This window comes from Rattus norvegicus, chromosome 3 (assembly GCF_036323735.1).
Source record: "Rattus norvegicus strain BN/NHsdMcwi chromosome 3, GRCr8, whole genome shotgun sequence".
In the NCBI taxonomy this organism is placed as follows: Eukaryota; Metazoa; Chordata; class Mammalia; order Rodentia; family Muridae; genus Rattus; species Rattus norvegicus.
The window spans coordinates 40816317-40829303 of NC_086021.1; positions in this window are offsets into that span (position 1 = coordinate 40816317).

The window sequence follows — 12987 nt, forward strand, 5'->3', positions numbered from 1 at the left end:
TTTCATTTTTATTTTCTTTTATAATAAACTTGGGAACGAAAGCTTCATTTTATTATTTATTGTTTTTGTAGATTTATTTACTTTACATTTGTGAATCCTTTGTCTACCTGTATATATGTATGTGCATATACATTCCTGGTCAGAGGAGCATTGGATCCCCTAAAACTGGTGTTCCAAATGGTTTTGAGCTACCATCTGGGTGCTGGAAATTGAACTTGGGTTCTGTGGAAGAACAGCCTCTGCTCTTAACTTCTGAGCCATCTCTCTAGCTCCATTTTTTTTTTGCTTTTTAATTCCTCTGTTATTTTCTAATTTAATTTTATATCTATTAACACATGAAACAACATTTGCAAAATTCCACATGATGTTTACCTAAGTACACACAATTTGAGATGCTCAAATCAGGGAAAGTGTAGTTTCTCAAATACTTATCATTTCACTTTGAGGTAAAATATCCAAAATGTCTCTTGTTCTCTTAAAATATGTAGTAAGTTTTCACTGCTTTTATTACACTATTAAATAATATAACAGGAAACTTTTCCCTCCATAACTAGATTCATTGACTAACATTTTCCTTCTCATATGTCCTATGTTCTCCCAAGTTATTCAAATTGTTTTTGCTCAGTACAAGAAAACATTATCCCATGCATATTTCTTTCTTTTTTTAAATTTTTCCATCTTTATTAAATTGGGTATTTCTTATTTACATTTCTAATGTTATTCCCTTTCTTGGTTTCCAGTCCAACATCCCCCTAGCCCCACCCTCTCCCCTTCTATATGATTGTTCCCCTCCCCATCCTCCCCCCATTACTGCCCTCCCCACAAGAATCCCATTCACTGGGGGTCCAGCCTTGGCAAGACCAAGAATTTCTCCTTCCACTGGTGCTCTTACTAGGCTATTAGCCCAAATGCTTGAATTACCCTAGATGCACAGAACACATGAAACTTAGGTAGGATGGCCATGCATATTTCTAATGTCTATACTAAATCCTTTCACTACAGTCTAAAGATTATGGAAAGGCACAGATTTCTCTTCCTCAAATTTAATTATCTTGTCAGAAAGGAGTTGCTAAAAAGGCCAAGGTAAGGTTCCAAGTGTGGATATTGAATAGGCTGGGAAAGATACAGGATCCTAGACAACCTGGAAAGAATTTAAGGAGGCCTTGGGTTTGGTTTAGTCTGACTATATTTTATATGCAGTAAGGGAAATGTACTTATATGCTCAGCCACCATAATGTAGCTGCTTCTTTCCATCAAAACTGGTAAAAAAATTGTCTCAATTTCTTTAGAAAATATCTATGTAGAAGAAAAATTTCTTAAATTCACTGTTGTTCGAAAGTTCAGTGACAGACTTCTCTATATCTATTATTTTATCTAGTTCTAGAAGCTTCTATAGTACAAAACATTAATACTGAGAGGTTTCTAACTAGCCCCATCCTACTAAGCTAGCGATATATGGTAGGAGTGGAATTCAAACCACTGTGTGTATAAGTTAAAGCCCAGTCTATGAATATTTTCAAAATTGTCCCAATTGCTCATTTTACCCATACTTTTACTTCAATTTTTATAAAAGAAAACCTAAAAAGAAAATAATACCCATAGCACATGCAGTTAAGTGTGTGCATTATGGATGATATTAGACTGCTCCACTATTTATACATTTGTATTTGTAACTGATGACCACACTTTAAATACCATAATTGAGTAGTATATTCATGTAACAATCTCTAGACTTGAGTGATCAAAAGCTAACAAAAATTACAATGCTGGCCATGGGCAGAAAGAAAGGCATGTATGCATGCTGTCTGCTCAAATTTTTTCAGTTAGTCTAAAACCATTCTAAAATATCTATGACTTTTGATGAGATATTCATATTCTAATATAAGCTTCTCATATATGCTCATGTGTATTATTCTGTCTGTTACACAGCACTTAATAATTAAAGAACTTAATTAAGTATTTGCAAGTGAAATGAACCACAAATTGTATCTCATTGCAATTTTACTTTAAATTTCCCTGCTGACTAATAAAAGAAGACATTTTAGCTCATGTTTATTTCTTCCTAGTACATAGCTAGTGAGTAAAACTCTCTGAATTCCAGTTCCTTCATTGTTAGAAATCTTTGGCTTTCACCCCACATGGCATGGTGTCAGATGACCTCAGAATGCACCCCCAATATCTTCTAACAGTAGACCATTATCTAAGTGTCATAAACTGGTAAGAAGTGGATGTTATTTCATGAGAAGTATTTTGTTTATTTTATATTTTTTGAGTTGGACCTTGCTGTATAACCACAGAAAATCTGCTTCTTACTATGTAGCTAAGGCTGGCTTTGAACTTAGGACAGTCTCCCTGCCTCAGTCTTCCAAGTCCTGGGATTGCAGGATTGTGCAACCATGACTGGCTATTATCAGAACTTCAAGGAAACATTGATCTCTTCTACCAATAGGTTCAAGTTATATGAATCTCTGGAAAAAGTTATTCCAGTCTTCTGAATTATCATGTAATGAAAGCCACAGTGAGACGATAACTGGTCCTGAGTAGCCCCATTATAGCCCTTCTTGCTACAAAATCTTTTTCTATGACACACATGGCCATAACCTTTTGTAAAACTGTTGTCTTTTTTCTCAGTTGTCTCCTCACAATATGCAAATCTGCTGTCTATAAACATAGAAGAGTATAATTAATAGTATCAGTAGTCATTTTTGTTGTATGGGGTGGCGCTCAACTTGGGCCAGTCATTGGTTGGTAATTCCTTCAAACTCTGCTCCATCTTTATATCTACATATCTTATATGCAGAGAAAATTTGGGGCTGTGGGGTTTGTGGTTGGGTTGGTGAACCCCTCACTCAACTGGAAGTCCTGCCTGGTGACAGGAATGGTCATTCAGGCTCCATATCCTCAGCTGCTAGGGGTCTCAGAGAGAGTCATGCTCATATTCTCCAAGGAACTTCCCACAAGGAGCTTGTCTCAGAGATAAGCCCTCACTGACTTCCCTTCTCTCTTCCAGCCTTATCAACAACCCCCATGCCCTTATTCCTCGTTCTTTCCTTATCTCCTCTCCTACACAGTTCCCTCTCTCCATCCACTTCCAATGTCTATTTTATTTCCCCTTCTAGGTGAGATTCATAATTCTCCCTTGAGCATTCCTTGTTACATAGCTTTTTTGGGTCTGTGAATTGTAACATGATTATCCTGTACTTTATGATTAATATCTGCTGATAAATGAGTATAGATCATGCATGTCTTTCTGGATTAGGGTTAGTTCACTTATGATGATATTTTCTAGTTCCATCCATTTGCCTACAAATTTCATGATGTCCTTGTTTTTAATAGCTAAGTAGTATTGCATTATGTAAATGTACCATACTTTCCTGTCTGTTCTTCAGTTGAGGAACTTCTAGGTTGTTTCCAGGTTCTGACTTTTATACTATGAACATAATGGAGCAAGAGTTCTTGTGGTGGGATGGGGCATCTTTTGGGTATATGCTCAGAAGTAGTATAGCTGGACCCTATGATAGAACTATTTTTAATTTTCTGAGAAACTGCCAAACACATTTCCAAAGATGTTATATATATATATATATATATATATATATATATAATTTGCACACCCACCAGCAGAGGAGTGTTCTCCTTCCTCCACATCCTTGTCAGCATGTGCTTTTATTTGGTTGTTCATCTTTGACATTCTGAGTGGTATAAAATGGAATCTGAGTCATTTTAATTTACATTTCTCAGATGACTAAGGACATTGAACATTTTTCCAAGTCTTCTCAGCCATTAGCAATTTGTCTGTTGAGAAATCTCTATTTAGCTCTATACCCAATTTTTATTAGAATTCCATTTTCATAAGAAATCACCTATTTTATTTAGATTTTCCAATTATGTGGATTATAAGCTCTTGAAGTAAAACCTAATGATTCTTTGGATTTCCTCAATGTCTGTTGTTATGTCCCTTTCATTTATGATTTTATTAGTTAAATATTCTTGCTCTCCCTTTTAGTTAGTTTGACTAAGAATCTATCTTGTTGATTTTCTCAAAGAACCAGCTCTTGCCTTCATTTATTCTTTGTATTGTTCTATTTCTTATCATTTATTTATATCAACTCTGAGTTTGATTATTTCTTGAGGTGTTCTTTTTTAAATTCTGGAGCTTTTAGGTGTGCTTTTAAAATTCTTAGTTATGCAATCTCTCCAAGTTCTTTATAAATGCATTTTGTCTTATGAACTTTCCTCTTAGAACTGTTTTTATTGTGTCCCATAAGTTTGAGTATGTTGTGCCTTCATTTTCATTGAATCCTAGGAAGACTTTAATTTCATTATTTCTTCCTTGAACCAGTAGTCATTGAGTACATAGTTGCTCGGTTTCCATTAGTTTGTAGGCTTTCTGTTGTTTTTGTTGTTGAAGTGTCCTTCCCCCATTTCTTTTGATTAATTTTGGTTGGAAGTTTATTTTAGTAGATATTAGAATGACTACCACAGCTTGCCTATGGGGTCTAGTTGCTTAGAAAACTCTTCTCTAGAACTCCTCTGGTAATGTCTATCTTTGTTGCTTAGGCATGTTTCTTGTATGCAGCCAAATGGTCAATCTTATTTTTCCATTCTGTTAACTTTGTCTTTTTATTGGATAGTTTATTGAGCTCACGAATGTTAAAAGATATTAATGATCAATGATTGTTAATTCTTGTTACTTTAATATTGGTAGTAGGAAAGAGAGAGAAGGAGAGCTTCTTGTTCTAATGTTCTTTTAAGTTATTTCTTATGTCTTCTTGAGTACAGCCAACCCCATTGGGTTGTAGTTTTCTTTCTACTATCTTGTATAGGATTGGATTTGTAGATATATATTGTTTAAATTCAGATTTGTCTTAAAATATCTTGTTTTCTCCATCTATGGTGATTGAAAGTTTTGCTGTGTACAGTCCTCTTGCTAACATCTGATCTCTTAGGATCTCTAGGGTCAGGCCCATCCTGGCTGGCTGTTAGAGTCTGCTTTGGAAAAGTCAGGTGTAATTCTGATAAGTCTGCCTTTATATGTTACTGGTTCTTTTTATTATATAGCTTTTAATATTTTTCTTTTTTCTGCACATTTAATGTATGTGGCAGGAGAACTTTCTTTTCTGTTTCAATGTATTTTGTGTTCTGTAAGCTTCTTGTATGTTTATAGGTGTCTATTTCTTTAGGTTGTGAGTTATGGCAATTTTCTATGATTTTCTTGAAAATATTTTCTAGGCCATGGAGCTTTGGGGGTCTTCCTATTGTATACCTTTTATTCTTATGTTTGGTCTTTTCATAGTATTCAAGAATTCTTAGATATTTTGTATTAGAAGTTTTTGGATTTAACATTTTCTTTGACTGATGTACTGATTTCTGCAATCATATCTTCTATGAGATTCATTCTTCTAGCTCTTATATTCTGTTGTGGATGCTTGAGTCTGTAGTTCTTGTTCTCTTCCTTTGGTTTTGCATCTCAGTTTGTAGCTTCTTTGTTGCTTCTACTGTCATTTTCAGATCTTGAAAAGTTTTATTCATTTCCTTCACCTGTTTGATTATGTTTCTCTTTATCTCTTTAAGGCATTTCCCCTTTAAAGGTCTTTATTGTCCTTATAAGACTGAATTTAAGGTCAAATTCTTGTGATCCAACTGTTTTAAGATATCAAGAATTTTCTATAGTGGATAGCTGGGCTCTATTGGTATCATATTACCTTATGTTTCCTCGATTGTGTTCCTACCCTGTCCTTTAGCCATCTGCCTGTCCCTGGTGTTGGCTGGATATTCCTCATGCTTCTTGGAGAGGCAGGCAGAGCTTGGAGCCTAACAATAAATTTCATGAAATGGCACATGGATCACTTCTGCTATCTGTTCCTTAGTTGTGAATGGTAAAACATGGGTGTTCCTGGGGCCCCAAAGGTCTGGGTTTTCCTGGGGCTCAGCAAGCCTTTTGAGGAGAGAAGACCTTTGAAGCTAGGGGGCAGGGGAAGCATACAGCACACTTCTGCTGACTGTGCCCCAGGCCTAGCAGGCAGGAGATAGGTGGGGCAGAGTATAATCTAGATGTTTCTGGATGTTAGTGGACCCAAAAGGTGCCATCAGGAGGGAAGGTGGTAAAACTCTAGAAAGGCGGTGGACAATGTTCCATAACATTTTGTTAATATTACATTTTTTATTGTTTTCATATACAGTTAAATAGAAATTGCTTTTTTCTTTCATTTACTGCACTGTAGATAATTTTTACAAATTTTAAAAACTTGCTTAGTTTATTCTATATGTGGCAAATGGATCCATTATTTGAAGATTGTTACTTTATTACTATCAATACGTAAGTCTGCTGCCTGCACCCAGAGCTGAAAGCCAGTTGCCAAGGAGTGCTGACATCTCAGAGCAGCAGTAAGACCAAATCTTCTTCTCTGAGAAACCCACCTGTAGGCCTCAGGTCACACAAACTCCCAAGCAGTCTGGGAAAGGACCCTTTAGGTTTCTGCCTGTGCCTGAAGGTGAACCAATCTGACAGTTCTCTGTACCCAAATACCATGAGAAAGAGCTGGACTCTCAGAAGTGTAGACAATTCTAAGAGCACAGGGGAAACCTCCATTTTTTCTCACATTCCTGGCCCAAGAGGAACAAGTCTAGCGCCCTTTGGGCACAGAAACCTAGGAGCAGGCAGGGGCAGGACACTTCTAATTTCTGTCTGCAGTCAGAACTGAAGGCCACTTACCAGGAGTGCTGAAAGACCTGAGAGCAGAGGTAAGACCAAGTCTTCTGCTTCAAGTGATCCACCTGCAGGCCTCAGGACACACAAAGCCAAGAGCAGTATGGGATAGGACCCTTCCAGTTTCTGCCTGCTCCTAGAGCTGAACCAGTCCCACAGCTCTCTGTACCCAGAACTGGCTGTAAGAAAACAGATCTACAGGAGTACTGAAATGCAGGATTACAGGAGAGTCAAGCCACTGCCAGAGACAGCAAGACAACACCAGAGACAATCTGATGGTGAGAGGTAAGCATAGGAACCTAAGCAACAGAAACCAAGATTGCTTGGCATCATCAGAGCCCAGTTCTCCCACCAAAGCAAATACTGGATACCCAAACATACCAGAAAAGCAAGATTCAGATTTAAAATCACATCTCATGATGATGATAGAGGACTTTAAGGACATAAAGAAATGCAGGACAACACAGGTAAAAAAAAAAAAAGAAACCCTTAAAGAGGAAACACAAAAATCCCTTAAAAAATAACCAAACAGGTGAAAATATTGAATAAAACCATCCAAAACTGAAAAATGGAAATAGAAACAATAAAGAAAGCACAAAGGGAGACAACCCTAGAGATAGAAAACCTAGGAAAGAGATCAGAGTCAAGGATCACCAACCGAATACAAGAGAGAGAAGAGAGAATCTCAGAGGCAGAAGATACTATAGAAAACATTGACTCAACCATCAAAGAAAATGGAAAATGCAAAAAAGCTCTGAAATCAAAAATCCAGGAAATTTAGGACACAAGAAGCCTACAGAACTCCAAATAGTTTGGACCAGAAAAAAAATTCCTCCTATCACGTAATAGTCAAAATAGCAAATACACAAAACAAAGAAAGAATATTAAAAGCAGTAAGGGGAAAAAGATCAAGTAACATGAACAGGCAGACCTATCAGAATTACACCAGACTTCTCACCAGAGACTATAAAAGCCAGAAGATCCTGAGCAGATGTCATACAGATCCTAAGAGAACATGAAAGCGAGCCTAGGCTACTATATCCAGCAAAACTCTCAATTACCACAGATGGTTAAGCCAAGATATTCCATGACAAAACAAATTTCATAATATCTTTTCGCTAATCAGCACTACAAAAAATAATAGATGGAAAACTCCAACACAAGGAAGGAAACTACACCCTGGAAAAAACAAGCAAGTAATCTTCTTGGGATAAACCCATTAGAAGAGAGACACATAAAAATAATTCCACCTCTAACAGAACTACCAGGAAACAACAATCACTATTCCTTAATATCTCTTAGCATCAACGGACTCAATTCTGCAATAAAAAAGACATAGACTAGCATATTGGATACAGAAGGAGGACCCAGCATTTTGCTGCACACAGGAAACACACCTTAGTGACAGAGAAAGACACTACCTTACAGTAAAAGGCCATAAAACAATTTTCCAAGTAAATAGTCCCAAGAAACAAGCTGGAGTAGCCATTCTAATTTCGAATAAAATCAACTTTCAGCCAAAAGTTATCAAAAAAGATGAGGAAATAAGTTAAAAAATCCTCCAAGATGAACTTTCAATACTGAATATCTATGCTCCAAATGCAAGGGCACCTACATTCATAAAAGAAACCTTACTAAAGCTCAAAACACACACTGCACCTCATACAATAATAATGGGAGATTTCAACACCCCACTCTCATCAGTGGACAGTTCATGGAAACAGAAAGTAAACAGGGAAACTAACAGAAGTTCTGAACCAAATGGATTTAACAAACATTTATTGAATATTTCATACTAAAACAAATGAATATACCTACTTCTCAGCACCTCATGGTACCTTCTCCAAAATTGACCATATAATCAATCACAAAACAGGACTCAAAACATACAAGAAGATTGAACGACTCCCATGCCTCCTATTAGATCACCGGGAACTAAGGATGGCCTTCAATATGCTCTACTCAATGATCACTTGGACAAGGAAGAAATAAAGAAATTAAAGACTTTTATAATTTAATGACAATGAAGGCACAACATACTCAAACTTATGAGACACAATGAAAGCAGTGCTAAGAGGAAAACTCATAGCTCTGAGTCCCCCCAAAAATAAACAGAAGAGAGCATACATTAGCAGCTTGACAGCACACCTAAAAGCTCTAAAACAAAAAGAAACAAATATACCCAAGAGGAGTAGATGGCAGTAAGTAATCAAACTCAGAGCTGAAATCAACCAAATAGAGACCTAATAACTATATAAAGAATCAACAAAACCAGGAACTGGTTCATTGAGAAAATCCACAAATAGATAAACCCTTAGCCAGAGTAAGCAGAGGGCACAAAGAGTATATCCAATTTAACCAAATCAGAAATGAAATGGGAGACGTAACAACAAATATATGGAAATTAAAAAAATCATCAAAACCAACTACAAAAGCATATATTCAACAAAACTGGAAAAATCTGAAGGAAATGTACAATTTTCTAGACAGATACCATGTACCAACGTTAAATCAGAATCAGATAAGTCATCTAAACTGTAGCATAACTCATAAAGAAATAGCAGGTATTATAATCTTCCAACCAAAAAATGCTCAGGAACACATAGGTTTAGGGCAGAATTCTATCAGACCTTCATAGAATACCTCATAACAAAACTGTCCAAACTATTCCACAAAATAGAAACAGAAAGAACACTGCACAATTGTTTACTGAAGCCACAGTTATGCTTACACCTAAAACAAAGACGCAACAAAGACAGAGAATTTCAGACCAACTTCCGTTATGAATATCAGTGCAAAAATAATAAAGAAAATCCATCAAAGTAACCCACTATGTAAACAAATTCAAAGAAAAAAAACCATAATAGTCTCTTTAGATGCTGAGAAAACATTGGACAAAATTCAACACCCCTTCATGATAAAAGTCTTGGAAAAATCAGGAATTCAAGTCCCATATCTAAACAGAGTAAAAGCAATATACATCAAACCAGTAGACAACATCAAAGTAAACAGCAAGAAACTTGAAGCAATCCCACTAAAATTCAAGGCTGGACAGGGCTGCCCACTCTCTCCCTACTTATTCAGTATAGTACTCAAAGTCCTAGCCAGAGTAATCAGACAACAAAAGGAGGACAAAAGGATAAAAACGGAAAAGGGAGAAGTCAAAATATGACTATATGCAGATGATATAATAATATACTTAAGTAACTCCAAAAGTTCCATCAGAGAATGACTAAGCCTGATAAACAACTTCAGCAAAGTGACTGGATATAAAATTAATTCAAACGAATCAGTAGCCTTCCTCTACTCAAAGGATAAACAGGCTGAGAAATAAATTAGGGAAGTTACAACCTTCACAATAGTCACAAATAACATGAAATAACTTGGTGTGACTCTAACCAAGCAAGTAAAAGATCTGTATGACAAGAACTTCAAGTTTCTAAAGAAGGAAATTGAAGAGGTTCTCAGAATATGGAAATATCTTCCATGCTCATGAATTGTAAAGATTAACACAGTAAAAATAGCCATTTTGCAAACATTGATTTACATATTCAATGCAACCCCCAACAAAATTCCAACTCACTTCTTCATAGAATTACAAAGAGCAATTTGCAAATTCATTTGGAATAAGGCAAAACCCTAGATAGCAAAAACTATCCTCAACAATAAAAGAACTTCTGGGGGAATCACCATCTCTGACCTCAAGCTGTATTACAGAGCAATAGTGATAAAAACTGTATAGTATTGGTTCATAAACAGGTGAGTAGATCAGTGGAATAGAATTGAAGAACCAGAAATGTACCTACACACCTATGATCACTTGATCTTTGACAAAGGAGCTAAAACCATCCAGAGGAAAAAAGACAGTATTTTCTTTTTTTTTTCTCCATCTTTATTAACTTCAGTATTTCTTATTTACATTTCGATTGTTATTCCCTTTCCTGGTTTCTGGGACAACATCTCCCTAACCCCCCTCCCCTTCTCTATCGGTGTTCCCCTCCCCATCCTCCCCCCATTACTGCCCTCCCCCCAACAATCATGTTCACAGGGGGTTCAGTCTTGGCAGGACCAAGGGCTTCCCCTTCCACTGGTGCTCTTAAAAGGCTCTTCATTGCTACCTATGCGGTTGGAGCCCAGGGTCAGTCCATGTATAGTCTTTGGGTAGTGGCTTATTCCCTAGAAGCTCTAGCTTGCTGGCATTGTTTTTCATATAGGGTCTCGAGACCCTTCAAGCTCTTTCAGTCCTTTCTCTGATTCCTTCAACAGGGGTCCCTTTCTCAGTTCAGTGGTTTGCTGCTGGCATTCACCTATGTATTTGCTATATTCTGGCTGTGTCTCTCAGGAGAGATCTACATCCAGTTCCTGTCAGCCTACACTTCTTTGCTTCATCCATCTTATCTAGTTTGAGAGCTGTATATGTATGGGCCACATGAGGGGCTGGTTCTGAATGGGTGTTCCTTCTGCCTCTGTTCTACACTTTGCCTCCCTATTCCCTCCCAAAGGTATTCTTGTTTCCGTTTTAAAGAAGGAGAGAAGCATTCACATTTTGGTCTTCCTTCTTGAGTCTCACGTGTTCTGTGCATCTAGGATAATTCGAGCATTTGGGCTAATATTCACTGATCAATGAGTAAATATCATGTGTGCTTTTCTGTGATTGGGTTACCTCACTCAGGATATTTTCCAATTCCATCCATTTGCCTATAAATTTAGTAAAGTCATTGTTTTTTATACCCGAGTAATATTCCATTGTGTAGATGTACCACATTTTCTGTATACATTCCTCTCTTGAAGGGCATCTGGGTTCTTTCCAGCTTCTGACTATTATAAATAAGGCTGCTATGAACACAGTGGAGCATGTGTCTTTGTTATAAGTTGAGGCATCTTTTGGGTATATGCCCAAGAGAGGTATAGCTGGGTCCTCAGGTAGTGCAATGTCTAATTTTCTGGGGAACCTCCAGACTGATTTCCAGAATGGTTGTACCAGTCTGAAAAGCCACCAACAATGGAGGAGTGTTCCTCTTTCTCTACATCCTTGCCAGCATCTGCTGTCACCTGAGTTTTTGATCTTAGCCATTCTCACTGGTGTGAGGTGAAATCTCAGGGTTCTTTTGATTTGCATTTCCCTTATGACTAAAGATGTTGAACATTTCTTTAGGTATTTCTCAGCCATTCGGCATTCCTCAGCTGTGAATTTCTTGTTTAGCTCTGAATGCCATTTTTAAATAGAGTTATTTGTCTCCCTGCAGTCTAACTTCTTGAGTTCGTTGTATATTTTGGATATAAGCCCTCTATCAGTTGTAGGATAGGTAAAGATCTTTTTTCCAATCTGTTGGCTGCTGTTTTGTCCAAACAACAGTGTCCTTTGCCTTACAGAAACTTTGCAGTTTTATGAGATCCGATTTGTCGAGTCTTGATCTTAGAGCATAAGCCATTGGTGTTTTGTTCAGGAAATTTTTTCCAGTGCCCATGTGTTCCAGATGCTGTCCTAGTTTTTCTTCTATTAGCTTGAGTGTATCTGGTTTGATGTGGAGGTCCTTGATCCACTTGGACTTAAGCTTTGTACAGGGTGATAAGTATGGCTCAATCTGCATTCTTCTACATGTTGACCTCCAGTTGAACCAGCACCATTTGCTGAAAATGCTGTCTCTTTTCCATTGGATGGTTTTGGCTCCTTTGTCAAAAATCAAGTGACCATAGGTGTGTGGGTTCATTTCTGGGTCTTCAATTCTATTCCACTGGTCTACCTGTCTGTCGCTGTACCAATACCATGCAGTTTTCATCACTATTGCTCTGTAATACTGCTTGAGTTCAGGGATAGTGATTCCCCCGGAAGTCCTTTTATTGTTGAGGATAGTTTTAGCTATCCTGGGTTTTTTGTTATTCCAGATAAATTTGTAAATTGTTCTGTCTAACTCTATGAAGAATTGGTTTGGAATTTTGATGGGGATTGCATTGTATCTGTAGAATGCTTTTGGTAAAATGGCCCTTTTTACCATATTAATCTTGCCAATTCATGAGCATGGGAGATCTTTCCATCTTCTGAGATCATCTTCAATTTCTTTCTTCAGAGGCTTGAAGTTTTTATCATACAGATCTTTCACTTGCTTGGTTAAAGTCACACCAAGGTATTTTATATCATTTGGGACTATTAAGAAGGGTGTTGTGTTCCTAATTTCTTTCTTGGCTTGTTTTTCTTTTGTGTAGAGGAAGGCTACTGATTTATTTGAGTTAATTTTATACCCAGCCACTTTGTTGAAGATGTTTATCAGCTTTAGTAG